General features: G+C 36.2%; 1 protein-coding gene across 1 annotated transcript in view; it reads right to left on the bottom strand.

The window, feature by feature from the left end:
- Positions 1-10,447, bottom strand: part of LOC109085113 (serine/threonine-protein kinase tousled-like 1-B) — a 40,014-nt gene extending 29,567 nt beyond the window's left edge. Inside the window, exon 1 of the mRNA XM_042730634.1 lies at positions 10,411-10,447. The gene's annotated coding sequence lies outside the window, so the exon portion shown is untranslated. The remainder of the gene's footprint in view (positions 1-10,410) is intronic.
- Positions 10,448-23,292: the final 12,845 nt, after the last annotated feature.

Below are 23,292 nucleotides of genomic sequence, written 5' to 3'. Positions count from 1 at the left end.
TAGCAAAACCATTAATGTTAGGGATGCTCTGATTGATCGGCTACCGATCACTGTCAGCTACGGCTGCACGATTAATCGCATGCGATTGTCAAGCGTGTCTCGTCAGTAAAGCTGGTTCTTTGATTAGTAGCAAATGTCCATCACCTGCTTTCAAATGGAGCGGCATTTAATACACAGAGCCATAGTTCACTGACAAGCTACGCAATATCGTGTCATAATCACAGATGAATTGCATTTGGTTATGAATGCGATACTGCGTTTGTAGCACATTGTAAGTACTTTGTGCTGCACTGTATTTTGGATTCACAGCACGCAGCGCTTTGCATTAAAAGGTGAAGAGAAGCACAAAGGGAAGAGAAATTGATGCATAGTGTATTATGTCTGTGCAACAGTTATTGAGCCTCTCTTTAAACAATTTTAAATTTCAGTTACTGTGCACGTATAAAAAAAAAAAAAAAAAAAAAAAAAAAAAAAAAAAAAAGTATAGTCTTTTCTACGCCCGTGTTTTGTTCTCACAGACATATTAAACAGTATATCTGTTCATTTGAAATTGTGTCTCATAACACTGCCATTTACAATTACTAAACTAGCGGTTAAAGGTGCTGTATGTAGGACAGACACCAAATATCTGAACTAGGTATTGCAGTCCAAATCCAAAATATTGGAGAGGGTTTTTTCTCCCGGCCTCTCCTCCTCAGACTTGATGCACATGCAGGTTGCCAGATCAACGACATAAAACAGGAAGGAGAGCACTTGACCATGAATAAAATGGAATACATTTTCAAAGGAGAATGACTGTAGCGTTGTTCTTCAGATAAACAAGATGTTCACTTAGAATGTTTCTTAAATATCTGCAAACATGTTATGGTATTTTTATGCTTTAGTCAAAATCTTACATACAGCACCTTTAACCAGGAACCACTTTTGACAGTACTGATATTAGTGGTCCAAACAATATGAGATTTTCTAAACTGTAATAACATCATATCACAACACTTTACATTACCAGTCTTGGATAACATCTCCATGTGTCCCCACATCAACCACAAACTAGAAAAATAACCAGCGTTTCATCCCCTCCACTGAGACTCGTCTAAACCCAAGAGTCTTTCTTGCACACCAACAGAGATGCCCAAAGCACGATACCATATACTCAACATTACAGAATCCACTTCCAATAATTTGCTTCATATGACAGAATTGCTCTGAAAAAACAATGACCCGCTAATTCAGAGAGTGCAATGTCAAATTAAGCATGAGGTGACTGGAAGTGACTGACGGCACTGTGGAAACTCATCAATGACTCTCTTATGGAGTAATGCACATACAGACAGGAGAGAATCTGATGCCACACTCCTCCACCGGTGGGTGACCGCACACACACACACATTCGGCTTTTCTCTCCTTCTCTGAAGAGAACAAAGCCAGAACACACAAATATAACAAGGAGAGAAGAACACAACACCCGTGAGACATAGGCTACAGGATTACATCAGGGGACATTCGGAGACAGGAAAATAAGAGACAAATGGTTACAGAATTATGGCTAGTGTCAGATTAATACAAACTAAAACCAACACTCATTAATTTCCTGTGTGTTAATGACAAGAACAGTATGGTGTAGAATAGCAATGGCTTTTTAACATCTCAACACAGGGTTACATAAACTCTCCTGTACTAGCATCGCTCGAGCTATTAATGTGGATCTGGTCTGCAGTGACACAGAGAGCCGTGACGCTCAGACAGATACGCTGAGAAACCTGAGAAGTGTCACCTCACATGACAGGACTAAGAACACAACATTCACACCCGCAAACTCCAGACCAGTGAAAGACCTGCACAATTACCATAAAGTGTGATCTGAAAACAACTTTACACTTCAAATAGGGTAAACGTACCTTAAGCACACTTCCATATTTGTGACCCTAGAGCACAAAACCAGTCTTAAGTCGCTGGGGTATATTTGTAGCAATAGCCAAAAAAAAAAAAAAAAACATTGTATGGGTCAAAATTATTGATTTTTCTTTTATGCCGAAAATCATTAAGATATTAAGATCATGTTCCATGAAGATATTTAGTAAATTTCCTACCATAAATATATCAAAACTTTATTTTTGATTAGTAATATGCATTTTTAAGGATTCATATGGACAACTTTAAAGGCAATTTTCTCAATATTTTGATTTTTTTGCACCCTCAGACTCCAGATTTTCAAATAGTTGTATCTCAACCAAATATTGTCCAATCATAATAAACCATACACCAATGGAAATTATTTATTCAGCTTGAAAAATTGGACTGGTTTTGTGGTCCAGGGTCAAATTTGAGCTCAGATTATAAAAAGAAAAAATGATGTATTATCATACTTGACATCTTAACAAATTGATGTGTTTGTTACTACATTCCTCCTGTAATTTCAAGTCAATCAGATCATTGCAAACTGAGATATGAGTCTCCATGTGTTCACACTGTCCGGCGGACATTTTGAAAGCTGTCTGAAAACTTTCACCAAAAGAGTAGGGGTGGAAAAAAAAAAAAAAAAAAAAAAAAAAAAAAATCAATGATTTTCAGAATCAATTCTGAGCTTAGTTTTTAGCCTGATGAGTGATGACTCTGAGTTTGCTTTAGAAACACCCGTACCCTGCTTTCTTCAAATTCCTCACACACATACACCACTCAAACCTTCGGTAAAATAATCTTTCATAAAGTTCGGAAAGGTTGAAGCGAATTACAAGGACATTCGCGGCTTCACTGCACAGGATGCGCTGTGAGAGATGTGCACTTTGTTTGATGTGCAGTCTTGCCCATCGGTATTTTCCTTACAAATGCTCTACGAATTCATAAATTATGTGTTTGGAATGCAGTGGACTTATATATTAAAAATATGAACCTCACTAACAGAAGGCTACTTTATTTCAAATGTTGACGCGCGCTTTGTTTGTGAAAACTGCTCGCGCATGCGGCTGTGCGCGACTCAATGTAAGTGGTTTAATGCACTAGCGTCTCAAAATAGTTTTATGACACAAAATTAATGTAAACACAACCAGTTATTAAGGTTGCCACCCATCCCTTAAAATACGAAATCTTCCCGTATTTAAAGATAAAATGATGCGTCCCGTATCAAAACAATATGGGATGCGATTTGTTCCATATTTTATAAATAAACAAATAAGTATTTTGCACTGTTTATAATACTAATAGCAATTATAAGTAAATAAATTTCATAAGATATAGGCTATTAGAGAAGCTCATTTGCGTGTGATTTTGGCGTCCTTGTTTCCATAGCGACGGAGTCTCCAAAACGCGCACCGTTAAAGCTCTTTCACACGAGTGCAGCATGCGGTAAACAAACCTGCGCGGTTTAAAACATCTAGGAGCTCACATCTGCCCTCTGAACACAAGACTCTCCAGATGTAGCGCTGAACGGGAAAGTTACCAATGTGTCTGTCCAGTAACTAATGATGAACGCGCAGTTTGCAGAGAGGCATGGTAGATCAAGAATCGTTCTGGAATTGTATCGTGACTCCCAGAATCGGAATCGGATCGGATCGTGAGGTGACTAAAGATTCCCATCCCTACAAAAGAGTAGCCTTTTAAATGTAATTTTTTTTTTAGATATTTAAGCCTTTATTTTAGGTAAGTTCCACTACTTATTGTAAAATTAAGAGATGTATAAACAAATAAAAGTAGACCCTTTACAGATTCGTTTGATGTATTGCTTTTATCAGTACGAGCAAAACTGAAAGTGTAATTTAAGTTCTTTTCAGTCTTATCAGGAGAATTTTCCTCAAAACGTGTATCCGCGTTAGCCGACTTCATAGGGTTAATAGGTACGTTTACCCTAATTCAAAAAATAAATTATTGATAAACCTTACATTTCATCCATACATCCTTAAAAAAGGTGAAGAGTCAATTATATTCATCATTGATAATTGGTTTAAAAAAAAAAAAAAAAACAGATGTTATAAGTGAAAATGCAAATTCGTTCTCTGACAGTGGTGCATATGGAAAAGCAGAAATAGAGCCAGAGGCCATTCACAAAGAACACTTTAATGCTCTGCAAAACAAGCAATGGTCACAGATGTCCATCGAGGGCAGTTTACATAGAAAACCTATGGGAAAGTAGCACAGTGAAATGGAAAAATGCATTCTGTGTGAATGATCCTCTAGCCTGCAATTCGGTAGACATCGCCCAACCCTAGTTATAATAACAAAAAATATTTAATGCTACTGCTACTGTATTACTAACCTATAATAAAAGGGACAATGAACTTTGTTTTCAGTCTTTTTTTTTCTTTCAACAAATTTTTTCACATTTGACTAATTGGTTAAGTTTTTTTTATGATTATTATATTACTTGGTAAATAGTGCTATCAAAAAGGCACTGTTTTGCACCTACAAGAATGCAAAACATTTGAATAATTTATGCACCATTTTGTTCCAACTAACATTTTCAAAATACATCAGAATGGCTTTACAAACAACTTACAAAAAATCATTCTTGTTTTTCATGAACGAGGCCCACTGGGTTTACTTGCTAATAGTAAACAAAACATCAAGCAAATATACAAATCCCAAATAAATCTTTCCAAGATTCAAAGCCATGAAGCTCATAATCTGTCGAATCAAACACGTACTTCTCCAGAAACGCTGACTGTGCGCTATGAAATTGCATAAAGCCAGCCAATCAGATTGGAACTTGTGATTTTGAGGATGCTCTTGTAATATGTTTTTTTTTTTTTGTTGGTTTTGTTGTTGTTGTTTTTTTTAATGGAATGTGCATCAGATATTCCATGAACGTTACGTAACTTCACTTCACGACGCTCCAACCAACAACAATAATTTCACACACAACACAAAAATTAATTACACAAAGAACTAATGTCACCCGCAATACAAATGTGTTTTATGATGCTTGTTCATAGAGTTTGTGTTTAAACAGCCACAATAAAACATTTGCAACACAATGCAAACACAATGCAACGGTGTAAATGCAACCCTCTACATTGCAAGTAAATCACTCGCATATGTAACTAAATCTTCACTCTGGGGGACTAAATGTCTAACATTAGCCAATGGATAATACATTCTCAGATTTCACTCGCCAGTGTGTGAGTTGGAGGCTAAGTATAAGTTTAGCACATACATTTTCACTCGCCGAACACTATGACTGAGTGAACTGACGCGCTACATGTAAACAATATTCTTTGTTTTATTTTCCTGTCAAAATAACAGCGTTCCTTTGGAATTCTTCAGCTTTTAAGAACTCCCGGGTTTTCCGGTAGTGGGCGGAACTAATGCACAAACGGCAATCTCATTGGCTGGCTCTCACCTATTATTGTCCCGGTTTTCATTTCAGCAAATCAGTTCGAGCAGATGCACAAAACCGGATTAATAGTCATGAATGCAGCAGCTCATTAATCCTTAGTGTGTTTTATAGTTCTTATTATTAGAATTCGTATCATTATTATCTTATCAGTATTTTTGCCCATTTTTGTTTTTTAGGAACACTGAATGACCAAAAGCACCACCACCAGTCCAGTTAAAATGACTAATATGCATTCAAACATGGTTCTCAAGTTTATTTCTAATTACTAAAGTTCTATTATTTAATAATACTTGATTATTATTATAATGCTTGACTGACTGATGATAAGAGTGTACTTTCAGATATTTAAAAAACTGTGCCCTTTTTCCAAATATATATATATATATATATATATATATATTATTGCTCTCCTGAAAAAATTCATAAAAAAATATATACATATATAAAAAAAAAAAAAACGCACAATAAAAATGATAACCAAATACCAACCAAAACATACAAATACGAAATTATAACTGTTCTGAAGAGACACCCACCCACTCAGGCACTAAATTAAATGAAAGCAGACGCAGACGTTTTAGTATTGCTTGCTTCATAAATATGAGAGATCATTTAATCAGTGTCACTTTGACAGAGAGAAAACAACTTCAAGACACTGTGGCACCATGTCACAATGACAATACAAAGAACATCTTAATCCTAATAGCCCTACCACAAAGTTTCAGACCGTCACATTTCTTCTAAACATACAGTGGCCTCAAAAAGAATTTGGACAGTCAAGTCACATTTTAAAAATATCTGAATGTTACTGCATTAGATATAAAACATTATTATATATGATTAGCAGATCATGTTGATAGTTAATGTGATAGTCTGCTAGAAGAACACCTGTGTGAATCTGAGGGAAACTGCTGCCTATTCCTGAGAGCTTCAGTAGTCTATAATGGCTGCGTGTACATGCAACCTAATAATGAGTTAATAATCAAATTAGGGATGTCAACGATTAATCGGCAATCGATTAATTATCGATAAGAGATGCAATCGATTAAAGCTATCGCTGGTCAATTAAGCAGTTTGATTTTGGGCTGCGTGCGGCTCATGCGCAAACATGTGAAATGTGATTGAGTGGCTGTGAGGGACTGTGACGAGGCTGGATCTTTGGCGAAAATAATTTACGAACGCGCAAATTACGCTTCTAATGTGATCCAAACTTTAAAAGTACGTTAAAACAGAAACAATACAAAGTTCTTTTGCATTGAAATGTAATAACTAAGTCATGTTCAATTATAATTTCCCAGATAATCGTTTCATATCAGGCTCTGTGCTTTGACAGGGCTGCGAACACAAGCAGGACAGATATATAATTCAATCCTATAATTTGTTAATTCGTTCCCACGACTTAATTTGTGCCCACTGTCCATATTTCATTCATTTGTTCCCTAGAAAACCCATGATTTAACTAAAACTTAATTCATGGCCACGAATCCCTTCATTTCCCCCAGCTTTGTTTAAATTAAAGTGATTAAAAGTGAGTGACAATAAACCTGTGAAATTACAGGGTGAGATTGTGAGGATTTGGGAAAATAAACAATAAATATTATTAAAAATGGAAATTTGTGACCAACCGGCAAAACAGAACACAAAGGGGTATTAAAGGGGTCATGTGATGTTGCTAAAAAGAACAATATTTTGTGTATTTGGTGTAATAAAGTGCATCTCTCTGTGCGTAAGAACGCGCTTTGCATGTGTGCGACAGAACCTGTTTTTATACAGTCTATGGGCAGAACTGAAGAGACGCAGCGCGAGATGTGGCTTGTGCACACGCTTCAGGTGTGAGTCAGACTGCAACTTACTGCACTTAACTCTTTTTAACGTCAAGCAATTCTGTGCTATATGCGTCAAACTAAAACTTTGACCTTTTGCAACGTTATGATTTAAGTAGCCTATTATTAAAATGATTCAGATATCGCACGCCCTTGCGATATGCATATTGCGATATTTACATTTACGATATTTCGATAATTCCGATATATCATGCAGCCCTAGTTTTAAAATACAACAACGAGCACCATGAAACCATGACGGGATATGAAACAGCCAACAAAGTAAAATGATCCTAAACGTAACTATGGCGCGTTCTCTTCATTTTATCAAAAGATCATAATCACATCTATTCATTTTACAGTCCTGCTATTAGCCTTTTATTTAGACGAAACCCCCCTTTAATTCGGGTGAGGAAGCTGGCACTTGAGTGGCATTTGCATATTCTGTCATGCCGGTGACTATATGCCACTGCAATAGACACATTTTGCAGTATTAAGTTTAACAATTAATTGATTGTTTAATTTAAACGACGATTGATCATTGAAATAATCGAAAATTGACATACCTAAATCAGATTGATGTATGAATCAGAACTTTAATTATTTCAAGTTTACAACTAATCTTAACTAATCTGAGGGAGCTTGATATGAATGCAATTTTAATGTAAATGAAAGAGCTGGTGTAGATCTTAATGTTAAATAAAAAAAAAAAAGTATGTCATCAAGGCCAAAATACCAAATATTTTTGCTGTTTCTGAAGGTGATTGACGCACAGTGTATGCATTAAAAATTTTGCATGAAACAGATGTAATGCATAATGGAAAACACTAGAAATCGTCTTGCAAAGTTTAAGGTACAATTAAACAGTACTGTCTGAATGCACAGTTCTACTGGACTAACAAAATTGTGTGATGTTCATTTAAATGATTTTAGTTGGAATAAAATAGATGCGTTGGATAATATAATATTTACTTTTTTTCAATAATATTATACTTTTATTATTAAATGCTTAATTAAGCTTAAAGGGTTAGTTTTTGGGTGAACTAACCCTTTAATTATTCTTTGGAGAATATTATAATGATGGGAAGTTGACATTTGTTACCAAAAAAAATGGATGCAGTGTTTAGTGTACACTACTGTAAACTTTGACACAACTGTACTGTATAAACAAAAGTGACTTGCCCACTATCAGATCAGCCTTTCAGCTGTGAATTGTGTGTTACTGTGAAACACATATTATGTAATGCAATGCTGTGACCGGGACTGAAACAATAGCATATAAGAAGTGAGCAGCTCTCTGAAGCAGACACTGCTGTATGAAACTCTTGCTGGCCGTGTAGTGTCTGGCTGCAGCCTTTTAACCAGACTCATCCCTCTCTCTCTGAAGGACCAAGAGCCAACATGGATGCCCCGCACATTCCCACTGACACAAAATGGCAGTGCAAAGATCAGTGGTGTTATCAGGCCAGGACACAGACAGGACCGCAGGGGAGCTTTATCATTAGAGTACGTAATGGAGGCCGGCTATTCTGAGCAGCCTCAGACTCAGTGGATGTGTTTCAAGAGTGCTAAATAATCCAGTTATACTTCAAAAACGACACATCTGGGAGATACAGCTCGAGTAAACAGATGCTGCTTAACAGCATCACCCAGACTCGATAAATTACATTCCCACAACCAAGACCGAAAATAAAGACAACGCATTTCAAACACAAAACTGTGTAAAGGACGGCACTAGGATAGTTAATACTCAATTATCCCTCTTGCTCTTTGTCCTTTACACACTCTCTGGTGAAGAGGCATCATTTTCTTGACATTCTGCGTGGCTCTGCTGCTCTCAGGCCCCTGCACACGCACCCGGGTGAACCCTTACAACGCACGGATGTCATTTTAGCTCACAGTGTCCACCTGTTTCTGACACGGACTTACGCTGTCAATCAAAAGCACCTACTTTGGGTTCTATGCCATAACTTTTACAATACTCTGTGTGTGTGTGTGTGTGTGTGTGTGTGTGTGTGTGTGTGTGTGTGTGTGTGTGTGTGTGTGTGTGAAGAATGAATCATTCATTCATTCATTATTATTTATATACCCTTAATTGCATTATTACTGACAGATATAATTAAATTAATATAAATCAATAAAAAATAAATCTATTAAGACTGTTGTGTAAACTAACAATAATCAATAATGCATGTTCACATTGCTCGCTTGCAATCTCTGTTCTTGCAGTTAAACATCTCTGTAGAGGCTCTCACCTAAACATCTCCCCTGGAGGACTATCACTCATCTTTAGTCTCTTTGCAATGAAAACACCACACACACACAGCAGCAGCAGCAGCAGCAGCATGATCTCCTTTCGAGGCATGCTGACAGACACACACAGCAGTTTTAGGATGCAGTGCTCGGTGACAGGAGGAAAGGTCAGATGTGTGCACTGACACAAGCTGACAACTGGCCAACAACTCCACTAATATCCTAAATGCCATGTGTGTGGAAGTGGACGACACCTTAACACGGGCGCAATGCCAAATATACACCCATTACAGCAAGACCAAGCCCGAACTGAGAGAACAACAACACCTCGGTGTGACTGTGTGCTCTAATAAACATACACGATGCAATCTAATCCAATAATTAACAAGTGGATCCACAATAAAGGTTAATAAAAAGCGCTACGGGAAAACAACAGCTCCATCAGCGACTCTGTGTATCACTCCTGTTCACTGAAACCTCAAATCTAACGCCAAAATTATCAGTTTCCATCCTATCTTAATCTTTAAACGCGATGTCAAGTCGCCGGTGCATGTTTTAAAACAGGTGACGCTTTCTTCAGCTCTTATTTTGACTTGCTGGAGCTCACACTGAGCAGTTGCACTGTAGTACAGTACGAGCTTATGATGCTAATTAGCCAGAAGCTACAACGCTATGAGGTTTCCATGCTAACCAGCTGCGAAGCTAACACGCTAGCATGCTACTTTTACCATTTGTTTTGACAGTACAAGCTAGGCGGCTAACTAGCCAGGAGAACCATAACGCTAGCATGCTAAAAATATGCTAACACGCTTGTCAGCCGATACACAGCTAGCTAGTCCGGCTAAAAGGCTAACCCGAGCGAATGCTAACCTCGTACTATAACTCGCTAGCCAAGTCGGTCGAGTCATTATAACCTAGTTTTAACTCCACTGGCGGAACCTTCCGCCAAAACCCGTCCACTAGCCAAAACTAGAAGGGTGAGGGAATAAAAGAAGCACACTTTACCTCCTTCGGACGGTGCGAGCGGCGCGCGGAGCGGGAGAACACGGCGCCGGGGAGCCGCTGCTGCTGCTGCTGCTGCTGGAGCTAAGATGGCGCCCCCTCCGAACTTCCACTGCTACTTCGCGCACTCATCCAGACACTTTACAGAACCAGAGAGCAAGACATCAATCAGCGACACCACACAAAATGTGGGAGGTTAAGTGAATGACGGTGTTTTTGTGTGTTTGTTTTTTTTCATCGGGAGAGGAGGGGCTGTCAACACTCGGGACAGACACACAAACCTTCATCGCCCTCTGCAGTGCGTCCCGACGCGCGCGTGCTGCTGCTGCTGCTGCTGAGGAGCAGAAAGATGACTGAAGACATGAAGCTGCTCTCTTAAAGCACTGTCTATCGCGATACTTGACAGTCGTCCCATAAAAAGAGATGTTGGGAGGGCCACTCAGAGATCACTGTCCCATCAGTCTAAGCATCACACACCGTTATGCATAGAACACTAGAATTTTCACCAGCTAAAAAATGGTTTGTCACTTATTTATATCGTTTGCTGTTGTGTGTCAGCAGGAAATATCGGTTTACATTTCCATCATTTTGCCATTAATTGTAACTTGATTGTAAAAGTTTGATGACAAACTTTAAGTTGGCTTGAAAAAGCCAAGCTGGAAAGTTGTACTTACTGTCTGGTTAGGGTTAAGATTAGGGTTTTACTTGCATGTAATTATGCATAATTTATTGTAATTGTCATAGTAAGTAGATGTAACGTGTAACAAGGACACCTTAAAATAAAGCGCTACCCATAACTGTAATCTGTTACAGTTACTGAGAAAAAACACAAACAAACAAAAAAAAGTTTAATTACATTACAGTTACCCTAACAAAGGCAAATAGTGGGACATGGGAAGTTAAAAGAAACATAAAAATTGATTGCTTTCTCTTGATGTTTTTGTAATGTTATATCTCCATCATTTGCTCTGCTTGAAGTCTATCACGAAGGAAGTGTCCTCTGAAATCTTGATAGGACTTTGTGTTCAAGGCCCTTAGCCCAGTTCTTTTAGACCTCAGTCAGATAAGGCTTCCTGTATTTGCTTTGTATCCACACTCTGTGCATTACCACTTTCTTTCCTCTGTTTACCTGCAGTCTTCCGTCTTCCAGATTCTGAAGCTCCTCCAAACCAGCATCAGAAAACAAATGATGAAGCTCGTCTATACAGAGATCAGGACGTTCAGCATGAATATTAGGGGTTTATACAAGACAAAACCTGGATGGAATCCAAAAATAATATGCAGGGAGTTAAACAATATCTAAAAATCAGCTGAAAAGGTTCTACCTTTTGTGAAGAAAGACACACAGGTTCAGTTAGAAGTGTTTTAAGCAGATTCATCTTTTATCATTAACAGAGAGGTTATAAAGCTATATATAAATGTGGCATCAGATGAGTTTGAACATAATTTATCCATATAATTTGTATGGACAAATTTTTATAATATTTAATATAACTGAGATACAATTACAGCTTTTTGAATTAATTTTTATTTTTATATTTTATTTTTATGTTAATTTTAGTTAGAGTTTAAATTATTTTGTTGTTTTATCAGATTTTTATAAAATCTGTGTAGTTTTTTTTATTAATTTTATTTCAGTTTTAGCTTTAGTTATTTTAATACATCAATTTATTTTATTCAGCTACCACCTTTTTAATGGCTCTTGTTTTGCAGATATTCAGCTTCCCTGGCAATTATGAGTACTGTGTCCAGCTTTTTTCAGTAATGCCACACTGTAAAAATGACCGTGAATTTAACAGTAAAAGTCTGTAAAAATGCTACAGTGAAAACCTGTTAAATGGTTAATGGTAACTTCCCATACTATATACGGTGAATAACTGTAAATTGACAGTCCCAGAATTCCCTGTGTTACATTTCAAATTTGATATATATATATATATATATATATATATATATATATATATATATATATATATATATATATATATATATATATATATATATAATTATGGTTCTTCTTGTATATTAGGGTTGTGTGTTACACCTAATGTTGTTAAATGAATGTATATTGCATTATTTCAGTTTCATGTGTGTTACCATGATGGTGTTTAGTGTTTGTGTGCATGACACTGTGCACTTCTATATTTCTTAGTATTTAAAAGCTGCTTGTGATGGGCTTTGGTTCATCACGTGACTTTCTCCTCACCACCTGCATTTGGTGGTCATCAGTGTATTACAAAGGTACAAATCAGATTTCAGTACTTCAACAGGTTGGTATATTAACATTATATCAGGTAATAAAATTACGATATTTAACTGTAAATTTGAGTTAAAATTGTAAAACCTAAAATGTTGCTGCCATATTTTTTATGGTAAAATTCCGGCAACCACTGCTCCCGGTTTTTTACCGTAAACTTTATGGATTTTTTTTTTCAGTGCAGATATGTTTCCATATGTTCTCAGCTTGTCTAACAGACATTTCTTGCTGGATGAAGGACCATCACCTTCAACTCAACCTTGCCAAGACAGAACTGCTTGTGGTTCCGGCAAACCCATCGTTTCATCACAATTTCACCATCAAGTTAGGCACATCAACCATAACTCCTTCAAAAACAGCCAGAAACCTTGGAGTTATGATTGATGATCAGCTAACTTTCTCAGACCACATTGCTAAAACTGTACAGTCCTGCAGATTTGCTTTATTCAACATTAAGATGATCAATCTCTTTCTTTCGGAACATGCTGCACAACTCCTTGTTCAAGCTCTTGTTCTGTCCAGGCTAGACTATTGCAACGCTCTCTTGGCAGGTCTTCCAGCCAGTTCTATCAAACCTTTACAATTAATCCAGAATGCGGCAGCAAGATTCATTTTTAATGAGCCGAAAAGAATACACGTCACACCTCTGTTTATCAATTTGCACTATTTACCAATAGCTGCTCACATAAAATTCAAGGCATTGATGTTTGCCTACAAAACAACCACTGGCTCTGCACCCCTTTACCTAAATTCATTACTTCATACTTATGTGCCTCTAGAAGCTTGCGTTCTGCAAGTGAACATCGCTTGAGTGTGCCATCCCAAAGAAGCACAAAGTCACTTTTACGGGACTTTTAAATTAAATGTTCCCTCCTGGTGGAATAATCTTCCGAACTTAATCCGAGCAGCTGAGTCCTTAGCCATCTTCAAGAATTGGCTTAAAACACATCTCTTCCATCTTTATTTGACCCTCTAACTTTTGCACTCACTATTCTAATTCTATTAAAAAAAAATAAAAAATAAAAATCTAACTAACTTTCTAATCTTTTTGTATTCTATCTATTTTCTTTTCATTTATTATACAATTATAAAAAAGACCTCTAACACTAGCTTGCTCTATTCTTTTTCTATTCTATCTGTTTTCTTTTTATTTATTATATTATTTAAAAGCCCTTGCTACGTATACTGTGTTTAGGCTAACTGAGACTTGTTATAGCACTTATATATCAACTCTCTTATGATTTACTCAATTTAATCTATTGTCCTCATTTGTAAGTCGCTTTGGATAAAAGCGTCTGCTAAATGACTAAATGTAAATGTAATGTTCCCCATGAAATATAGGGGGGCTGAACCTGTAAAAAGAACACTGTACAAATAACTTAAACAAGGCCTCCAGATTCAAAATTGAACATTTGATAACTGATGAGGTAACATCAGTGGAAACATTAGATCTCAGAGTACGAAGAGAGGCTAGAGACATTTTGTTAACGCAAACACAAGAGAAGAGAAGCTAGTCTATGAGTACATGTGCAGACAATGTGAGCTTATTCAAAGAAAAAAAATATTAAATACTCCAGAGCTGTGGTAAAATATGTAAACTGACCATCTCAAACACACAATTTTCCACAACACTGCTAAAGAGCTGTCAAGATCATGTTTATGTTTGAGGATATCTTAGATAACTTCTGGCCATACTGTAATAGTTGCAGCCATTGAGTCGGAGAGAAATGAGTCCAAGAATGAACTTCATCATGTTTTATCATAACATTTTTGAACTGGAAAAACAAAATAATATAAAAAGTGGTTTGAATGATCAAATAAAAACATATATTCATTATTTTAAAGCTATTAAATACATGTTGCAATCGGTAGATTTGACTGAAGGACATAACAGAGAGTTAAGCTGTGAACGGCTGCTATAGCGAGACGGATACTGGGCAAATAGACAGGGCAAGTGTGTTACAGTGTTAACATAATGAGTGTGTGTGTGAGAGTATGTGACCTTTATTACCATACTGGGTGGATGGCAGAGAGCACAAAGACCACCAGAATAATGTCCAGACTCTCAGGGGGAAGGGAAATGTGTGACACACTGCAGGGTCATAGTCTGGGTGCTCCTGCAAGTGGGGAAAACATGCAAATCTGTCCTCAAGTGACTGCAGTTTTAGTGAAGCATTTTAGATTTTGCCTTCATGGAACTTCATTGTGGACATTTCATCATACTAATACAATTAACAAATGTTAGGAGTTCCAGTTATTTTCAGATGAAAGCAGAGGACACTGTAATCACATAAATACAGATACAAATGTACAAATGATAATGACATGCGAGTTGTATTATATTTTGAATACACTTAAAAAAGAAAAAATACTTTTAGGGTGAGTCCCGCAAAATTAAGCCTATGGAAAATTTTAATTAAAATTAAAACTAGTATGAATTAAATTCAGTACTAGCATAAAATATACAATATATATATATATATATATATATATATATATATATATATATATATATATATATATATATAGTAATTGATTTATCCATACACACATAAATGTACACTCGTGTTTCTTTCCACCTTTTGGCTATTGTAATTGATAAGTACTATTATGTTGTATATGTTACAAAATATTATATATAATATTAAATATTTTCCATATATACAGTACAGGTCAAAAGTTTGGAAACATTACTATTTTTAATGTTTTTGAAAGAAGTTTCTTCTGCTCATCAAGCCTGCATTTATTTGATCAAAAATACAGAAAGAAATGTAATATTGTGATATATTATTACAATTTAAAATAATTGTTTTAAATTTATTATACTTTAAATTATAATTTATTTCTGTGATGCAAAGCTGAATTTTTAGGATCATTATCACATGATCCTTTAGAAATCATTCTAATATGATGATTCATTATTAAAGTTGGAAACAGTTCTACTGCTTAATATTTTTTCAGAACATGTGATACTTTTTTAGGATACTTTGATGAATAAAAAGTAAAAAAAAAAAAAAAAAAAAGAAGCTATGTTTTTAAAATATAAATATTTTGTAATAACAATACACACACTACTGGTCAGTAATTTGGAGTCAGTAATTTTTTTTCTTTTTTTTTTTAAATAAAATCAATACTTTTATTCAGCAAGGATGTGTTAAATTGATAAAAAGTGATAGTAAAGAAAATATATTATTAGAATATATATTATTAGAATATTTTTTATTTTGAATAAATGCAGTTCTTTTTAACCTTTTATTCATCAAATATATTAGACAGCAGAACTGTTTCCAACACTCATAATAAATCAGAATATTAGAATGATTTCTAAATGATCATGTGATAGACTGTTTAATTAGGTAAACCGGAACCGGGAACACTTCCCATAACACCCGATGTACTTGCTACATTGTTAGAAGAATGGCATCTACGCTCATATTAGTCTGTTTCTCTCTTATTCCGAGGTCACCGTAGCCACCAGATCCAGTCTGTATCCAAGTCAGAGGGTCACTGCAGTCACCCGGATCCAGTATGTATCCAGCCCAGATGGTGGATTAGCACCTAGAAAGGACCTCTACAGCCCTGAAAGACAGCGGAGACCAGGACTAGAGCCCCAGAGACAGATCCCCTGTAAAGACCTTGTCTCAGACGACCACCGGGACAAGACCACAGGACACTTCATTTACAGCGATATCGTTGACTTGATTGCAAATTATTGCACAGATACTATTTAAACTGAACTGAGCTGCATGATGACATCACTGAATTCAATGATGAACTGCCTTTAATTGTCATTTTGCATTATTGACACACTGTTTTCCTAATTAATGTTCAGTTGCTTTGACGCAATCTTTTTTGTTTAAAGCGCTATATAAATAAAGATGACTTGAGTTGACTGGATGTTACATGTGACACTGAAGGCTGGAGTAATGATGCTGAAAATTCAGCTTTGCATCACAGGAATAAATTATTGTTTTTAAAGTATATTCAAATAGAAAACTATTATTTTAAGCTGTAATAATATATCACAATATTACATTTTTTTTCTGTATTTTTGATCAAATAAATGCAGGCTTGATGAGCAGAAGAAACTTCTTTCAAAAATATTAAAAATGGTAATGTTTCCAAACTTTTGACCTGTACTGTATATATATATATATATATATATATATTCAAACTAGATAAATGGTGAGAAATGGTGTTAAATAAATGAAATGCTTGTTTTAGCAACAACAAAAAAAATATACAATTTAAAATGAAAATATTTCGTTTTCATAAATTACTCTTGATTTAACATCAGCAAAATAATAAAAACTATAGCAGGCCACTCTCAGGACTTTTAAGCTTACGTGGCTTCATATAATTGATCAAAAATAAAGTAAAACAGTAATATTGTAAAATATTATCACAACTGTTTTCTTTTGAACATTTCAAAAAGACATTATTATTGTTATATATTATATTCGTATTATTATTATTAATGTTGAAAAAAGTTGTTCTGATTATTATTTTGTGGAACCTGTGACATTCAAGAGAGCATGACTTTATTAAAATAAAAAGTCTATACTGAAGGAGGCGCCCAAATCACATGGTCCTGGATATCACAGAGACTCTGGGTGGGCTCTTTGACTTGGACGTCTTCACAAAATATTACTTCATGAGTACAGTTTTTAAAAGCAGAATTAGTTTTACTCAAAATCAAGCATATATTGGTGGAATAGAAATGCTGTGGATGTCATTTCCCCCACTATTCAATATGTTCTGCTGTTGGCATTTGATGAAGGTCTCTGCACAGCAAAAAGCATCAAGCACCAGGAGACAGAGCCAAACTCCCACACGACTGATCAGCCGTCATTAATATGAATGGAGAAGAGGATATGTTGCCCTCCCAATCTTTATCCATTCTCAAAGGCTTTGGCTAACGTAAATCTGGGGTGTGTGTGGGCTCTGTTTGATGTAAAGGTGGCTCTGGGGAGCATTTACCAGGATGTGCTCAATAGCTCCAGATGAGAAGTCACAGCAGGATAGAAACGCCTTACCACCCAAATACACACATGCACCTGCTTACTTGTTACTCCCAATACGAGTTTCTATTACAACTTTCGGATTTCCATCTCCTTATCTCAGAATTTAATATTTATGGGATAATATACAATCAGCCTCTGCTTGGTGTCCTGATCATTCTGTTACAGTCGGTTTTTTGAATGATAATGACCTGAACATTACTGACTGTATTCTGATTAAATATTTACCAAATACACTACCAGTCAAAAGTTTTTGAACAGTAAGATTTTTAAAGAAGTCTCTTCTGCTCACCAAGCCTGCATTTTTTCGATCCAAAGTACAGCCAAATCAGTAACATTTTGAAATATGTGTACTATATAAAATAACTGTTTTCTATGTGAATATATTTTAAAATGTAATTTTTTTATTTGATTTCAAAGCTGAATTTTTAGCATAATTACTCTAGTCACATGATCACGTGGTGTTCCAGAAGAAGGCCAGGTCTCAAGGAAGCAGATACCAGTTCAGTTACGGAGCAGAAGTCCTCGAGCACAGCAGCAGCTACAGTTACCTGGGCAACGAGATCTCAGCATCAGGGGGCTTCAGTCTGGCTGTGAAGGCCCTAAATGAGAAGGCACGGAGGGCATTTTATGCCATAAAAGCACGGTTTGGCCAATTAAAACTACCAATTAGAACATGGATTAAATTATATCAATCAATCATCAAACCAATCTTACCATACGGGAGTGAAATTTGGGGACCAATATAAAAATTTGAAAACTGGGACAAAAGTTTAATAGAAAGAACACAACTGGAATTTGCCAAAAACATCTTAAGGGTAAACAGAAGCACTTCTAATAATGCCTGCAGGGCTGAACTGGGCTTATACCCCTTACACATTGAAATTAAAAAAAACAGCTTTTCAATTCTGGCATCACCTGACTCAATCTGACACTGAATCTGTTCAATATAAAGCCCTTCATGCCAATAAATCCCCCCCCAACACAGTTTCTCATCCTCTAAATACACTCGTGCTTCAACTAATGAATGAAACTCAAACCGAGTCTGACTCCAATCACAACCGCAACATTCATAAACAAATTGACAAATATCTGTATAATTATGATGAAAAATAAAAAAAGGAATCTGACCTCCAAACCAAACCCTAAACAGAACAACAAAACTGGCAAATTAATTATCAATCAAGCAATTAAAAGAAAAAAAAAAAATCCCAAAAAATATACACACTCATCATTAATTATAAATAAAAATAGAGATAAAGAATCCTGGATACCGAGAGAACAGTGACTGTGCAAACACTGTGAGCTGAATCAAACAGAGGATGAGAAACACTTCCTTCTGTCTGCCCCAAATACACCACTACAAGGGAAACATTCATTCCACAATTTGAAGCATTGAATTGTTCATTTTTGACTCTAAATGACTCAGAGAAACTACACTACATACTTGGAGAGAATGAGATGGCATACACCATAAACACCATACGAAAGGGATAATTTATTGTATTCAACTGCTTTATTTGATGCTTCTCAGTGCTGAACATTCAGATAAGAAAGCTTAATTCTTAATTGTATATAATTATAATTACTGTTATTATTATTAGAAATATCTGCTGTTGTTATTTTTATTGTATTGTATTGATCTATTTTTCTCTCATTCATTACTCATTTATTGTCTCCTTTTACTTTGATGATGTAATCATATTTTATATTGTATTCTGTATTTAAATGCTTTGGCAATACTATAACTCAAATGTCATGCCAATAAAGCAACTTGAACTTGATCCTTCAGAAATCATTCTAATATTCTGATTTGCGGCTCAAAAATCTTTTTTATTATTATTACTACTATGTTGAATTTAGTATAATTTTTTTCAGTTTTTATTTTATTTTTTTGATGAATAGCAAGTTCAGAAGAACAGCATTTATCTAAAAATAGAAATCTTGGGTGACATTAGAAATGTCTCTATTATCACTTTTGATCAATTTAAAGCATCGTTGCTAAATAAAAGCACCCCCCCCCCCCCAAAAAAAAAAAAAAAAAAATATATATAAAATTATACTGACTCCAAGCTTATGAACAGTTATGTTACAAAAGCTTTTAATTTCAGATAAATATCTTTCTATTCATCAAAGAATACTGAAAAAAAAAAACTCAACTGTTTTAAATATTGATAATTATAATCAGAAATGTTTCCTGAGCAGCAGATCATCACATCAGTATGATTTCTGAAGGATCATGTGACACTGAAGACTGGAGTAATGATACTTGGCAAGCAGGGATTTCTTTCAAAACATTTTTTGGTAAATTTTACTGACCCCACACATTTGAACAGTGCACTTTATGCTGCTTTTAGTCTATATATATAAATATATATATATATATAAAGCCTATATTGTGTGACTAAAAACTACTGCATGCGACTATGAAAAAATGTTTAGGAGCACCAGTGCGACTGACCCGATCAGCATATTTGTGTTTGCAATCAGGGGAGAGTCTATGGTTTCTACTTAAAAGGTGTTTTTGCACTGTATTGATTATTATGGAACTTTGTGAGATTGTGATGAAATATGGAGAGTGGCTGCTTTTATTGATTATTAAGGGAGTTTGCAATATGATATTGATTTAAAACAACAATTCAATAAACAAGAAATATTAACTTACATTCACTGACTAACAAACAAACTACTGACTTATTCAACCAAAAAAAATAGAAACAAACAAACACCTGCGCATCCATAAAAGCAAACACAAAAGCAAACACAGCGGTGTTTTGTTTATGAAAGAATGTGCGTTTTTAGTCGGTGGTTCAGGATTATCCATTCATAATTGCTTCATTCCTGTACGAACCAGCCATTCGAACGAATCAATTGAAATAATTATTCAATGATAAAATGAGTGACCTGCCGCCACTACAGAGCGCGCTCGTTAGACACACCTGGATTGTATATCAGGGGAGTAGTTGCCTGAAGAAGATGTTCGAAGCTTTAAAAAAGAAGGACGTCATGTCCCTTTTAGTATGGGAGAAATAGAAAGAGCATTAGTTAAAACTAGAAAAACGGCACCAGGAAAAGATGAAGTAAGCTATATCATGTTAAAACATTTAAGTACAGAAAGTAAGGAAAAATTGCTAATGTTATTTAGTAAAATAGGGGAAGAAGCGAAAATTCCTGAGAGTTGGAAAGAAGCAATACTTATCCCAAAAAGGAAGACAGGGAAAGATGCTAGTAAGCCATCAAACTATAGAGCAGGGATGGCGAACATCAGTCCTGGAGAGCCGCAGGCCCGCAGCCCTGCAGAGTTTTGCTTCAACCACCAAACACACCTGAACAAGCTCAACAAGGTCTGGTGCTTCCTGAGAAGATTGATCTGCTGGCTGAACTTCATCACTGCATCACGGAGGATGATGTTGAGCCAACAGCACTGCCAACCAGCATCAAGCACTATTCTGCACAACTAGTTAAACGTCTAAACACACATACATACTCTCATATTATATGCCTTCCACAGTTGCCTCTTGATTGAAGACTTCTGTCACAGTTTCCCTAATTTAGGAAACACATGCTTCATGAACTCTGTTGCAGTGTCTCACCGGCTCCTCTTTCCGGGACGATGTGTTTCTCAGCGGAAACGGTGAAATGAGGGAAGCACAATGTTCAGGTACCAACACCACTGAACATATTAGATGAAGTTATGGACATTATATTTAAATCAACCAGCAAAACTAAAGCAATTCTCTCAATAAATTAAACGTACACATTTATCTCAGGGCGCTCACTGACCTGCATATGACTAGGCTGACAGGCAATGACAAGAAGCTGAAGATAAAGCTGTTGTCTACAGTGAAGGCCTGCACTGAAACTCACCATCCTGATTTCTTAGGAGACCATCAGCAGGTGAGGGAGTAAATGAACTGAATATATGCTCAAATGTGTTATTTTCGACTTGCATTCAACCTCATCATCCTTCAGTCTTTCTTGTCCAGTATGCTCATGAGTTCTTGATGGTTTGTTTGTCTCTTCTGAAGGAGGAGGGCGAGCTTCTACAGAAGACACTTGTCCTGCAGCAAACATGGAGTTCCAGCTCAACCGCCGGCGCACCTGTGACAGGTAACTTCACACGTCCACACCTGCACTCGTTTCAGACTCATTTATGTGATGCTGATGGTCTTCTGTGGCTTCCAAAGGAGTTTCAGAGAGGATTACGACTACCTCTCACTGGTCCTCAGTCCTCAAGGACGCCTCATAGACAGCCTGCAGCAGTACTTCAAAGGGAGTGACATCACTGATGACATCATATCAGCAGCAGGACGTACAGGTCAACAAGTTTAAGTAGTTTCTGACTGGCTGCTGTCTGTGTTGTTTGTTTTCTCCAGACTTCTTTGTTTGACCGCTCATGCCTCTGAGGCGCTGGCACAGTACAACACCCTGTTAATCAGTTAATACCCTGCAGGACAACTGAACACAAACTCCTGATCATCTCAAAGTCTCTGCAGGGTCCCGCTGCTTCTGGTTATGCTCTCTGACGGGGAATCCTGTAGCTGGAGGATCGACTGGAAGATCCAGAAGAGATTACAATATCCATCAAAACAGGTAACACTCAGGTCATCAAACATCTGCCCTCTGCTGGTCAGCTATGAAACACTCACCTGAACCAGTTTAAAAGAGGATGGTTGCTCTGAAAACATCTGAATCATGTTTAAGCATGCATTGAGTATTTACTGAATTGTTTTCTTCTTTGATGTATGACCTCAACAGAGAGCAGAAAGATCACAGTGGCAAATGAAAAAAGCCCAAAACGACAACAAAAGAGATGTCATCATATGTCATTTTATAATACACTTATAATATATAAATATGCATGTGATAAGATATGGTACTGTGTAAAAATACATTGAACATATATTCATGCAGTATACACACATGCACATTTATGGAAAAATATATTTATCAATTATATTTAACAATCATTTATGATATACATGTTTCACATTTTAAAATGTATCTAACTTACAATAGTATTTTAAAAGTGTATTTAATAGTTTGCTGCTGAAGTTTTCTGTGAAGCATCATCTGAATGGCACGCACTCACATGAGATGAAGACTGTATTCACAGTTTTGTATAAAACATGTTTTAATCAGGTGCGGGGCACCCTCCTCGAGGTGTATTTTGGCATGTTGAAATGACGTGACCTGCAGTGTTTCACAAAACCTCAAAGACGGTCCTCATTAGCTGCCGCATGTGTATGAAAGCTAGTAGCATATGGTGACAAAAAGAGTGAAAATTCAACTTTGAAAAACACTTATCATGCTTTCCCAGCAGAGAAAACGGGAGAATCAACACCTGTATGGTTAAAGAAGCAGGAAAAAAAAAAAACGTGTAAACAAGGAGAACAGATTTGGTGACGAAATCCTGCCTGCATCCGAAAACTGAAAAATGCTGCCTTCGGAGGACGCATTCCAAGGTAGGAAGGCATCAAGGCACATCCAAATTCAGTGTTAGCTTCAGTCCCTGTCTCCTGAGATGCCTCCATCTGGCCAATTTTTGAAGGCAGCATAGATGTATCCTTCGCTGCCTTTGATATCCCACAATCCTGTGCGTTCCAT

This window comes from Cyprinus carpio, chromosome B9 (genome assembly GCF_018340385.1).
Source record: "Cyprinus carpio isolate SPL01 chromosome B9, ASM1834038v1, whole genome shotgun sequence".
Lineage (NCBI taxonomy): Eukaryota > Metazoa > Chordata > Actinopteri > Cypriniformes > Cyprinidae > Cyprinus > Cyprinus carpio.
The sequence above is the reverse complement of the archived record's forward strand: the minus strand, read 5'-3'. Positions and strand labels throughout refer to the sequence as shown.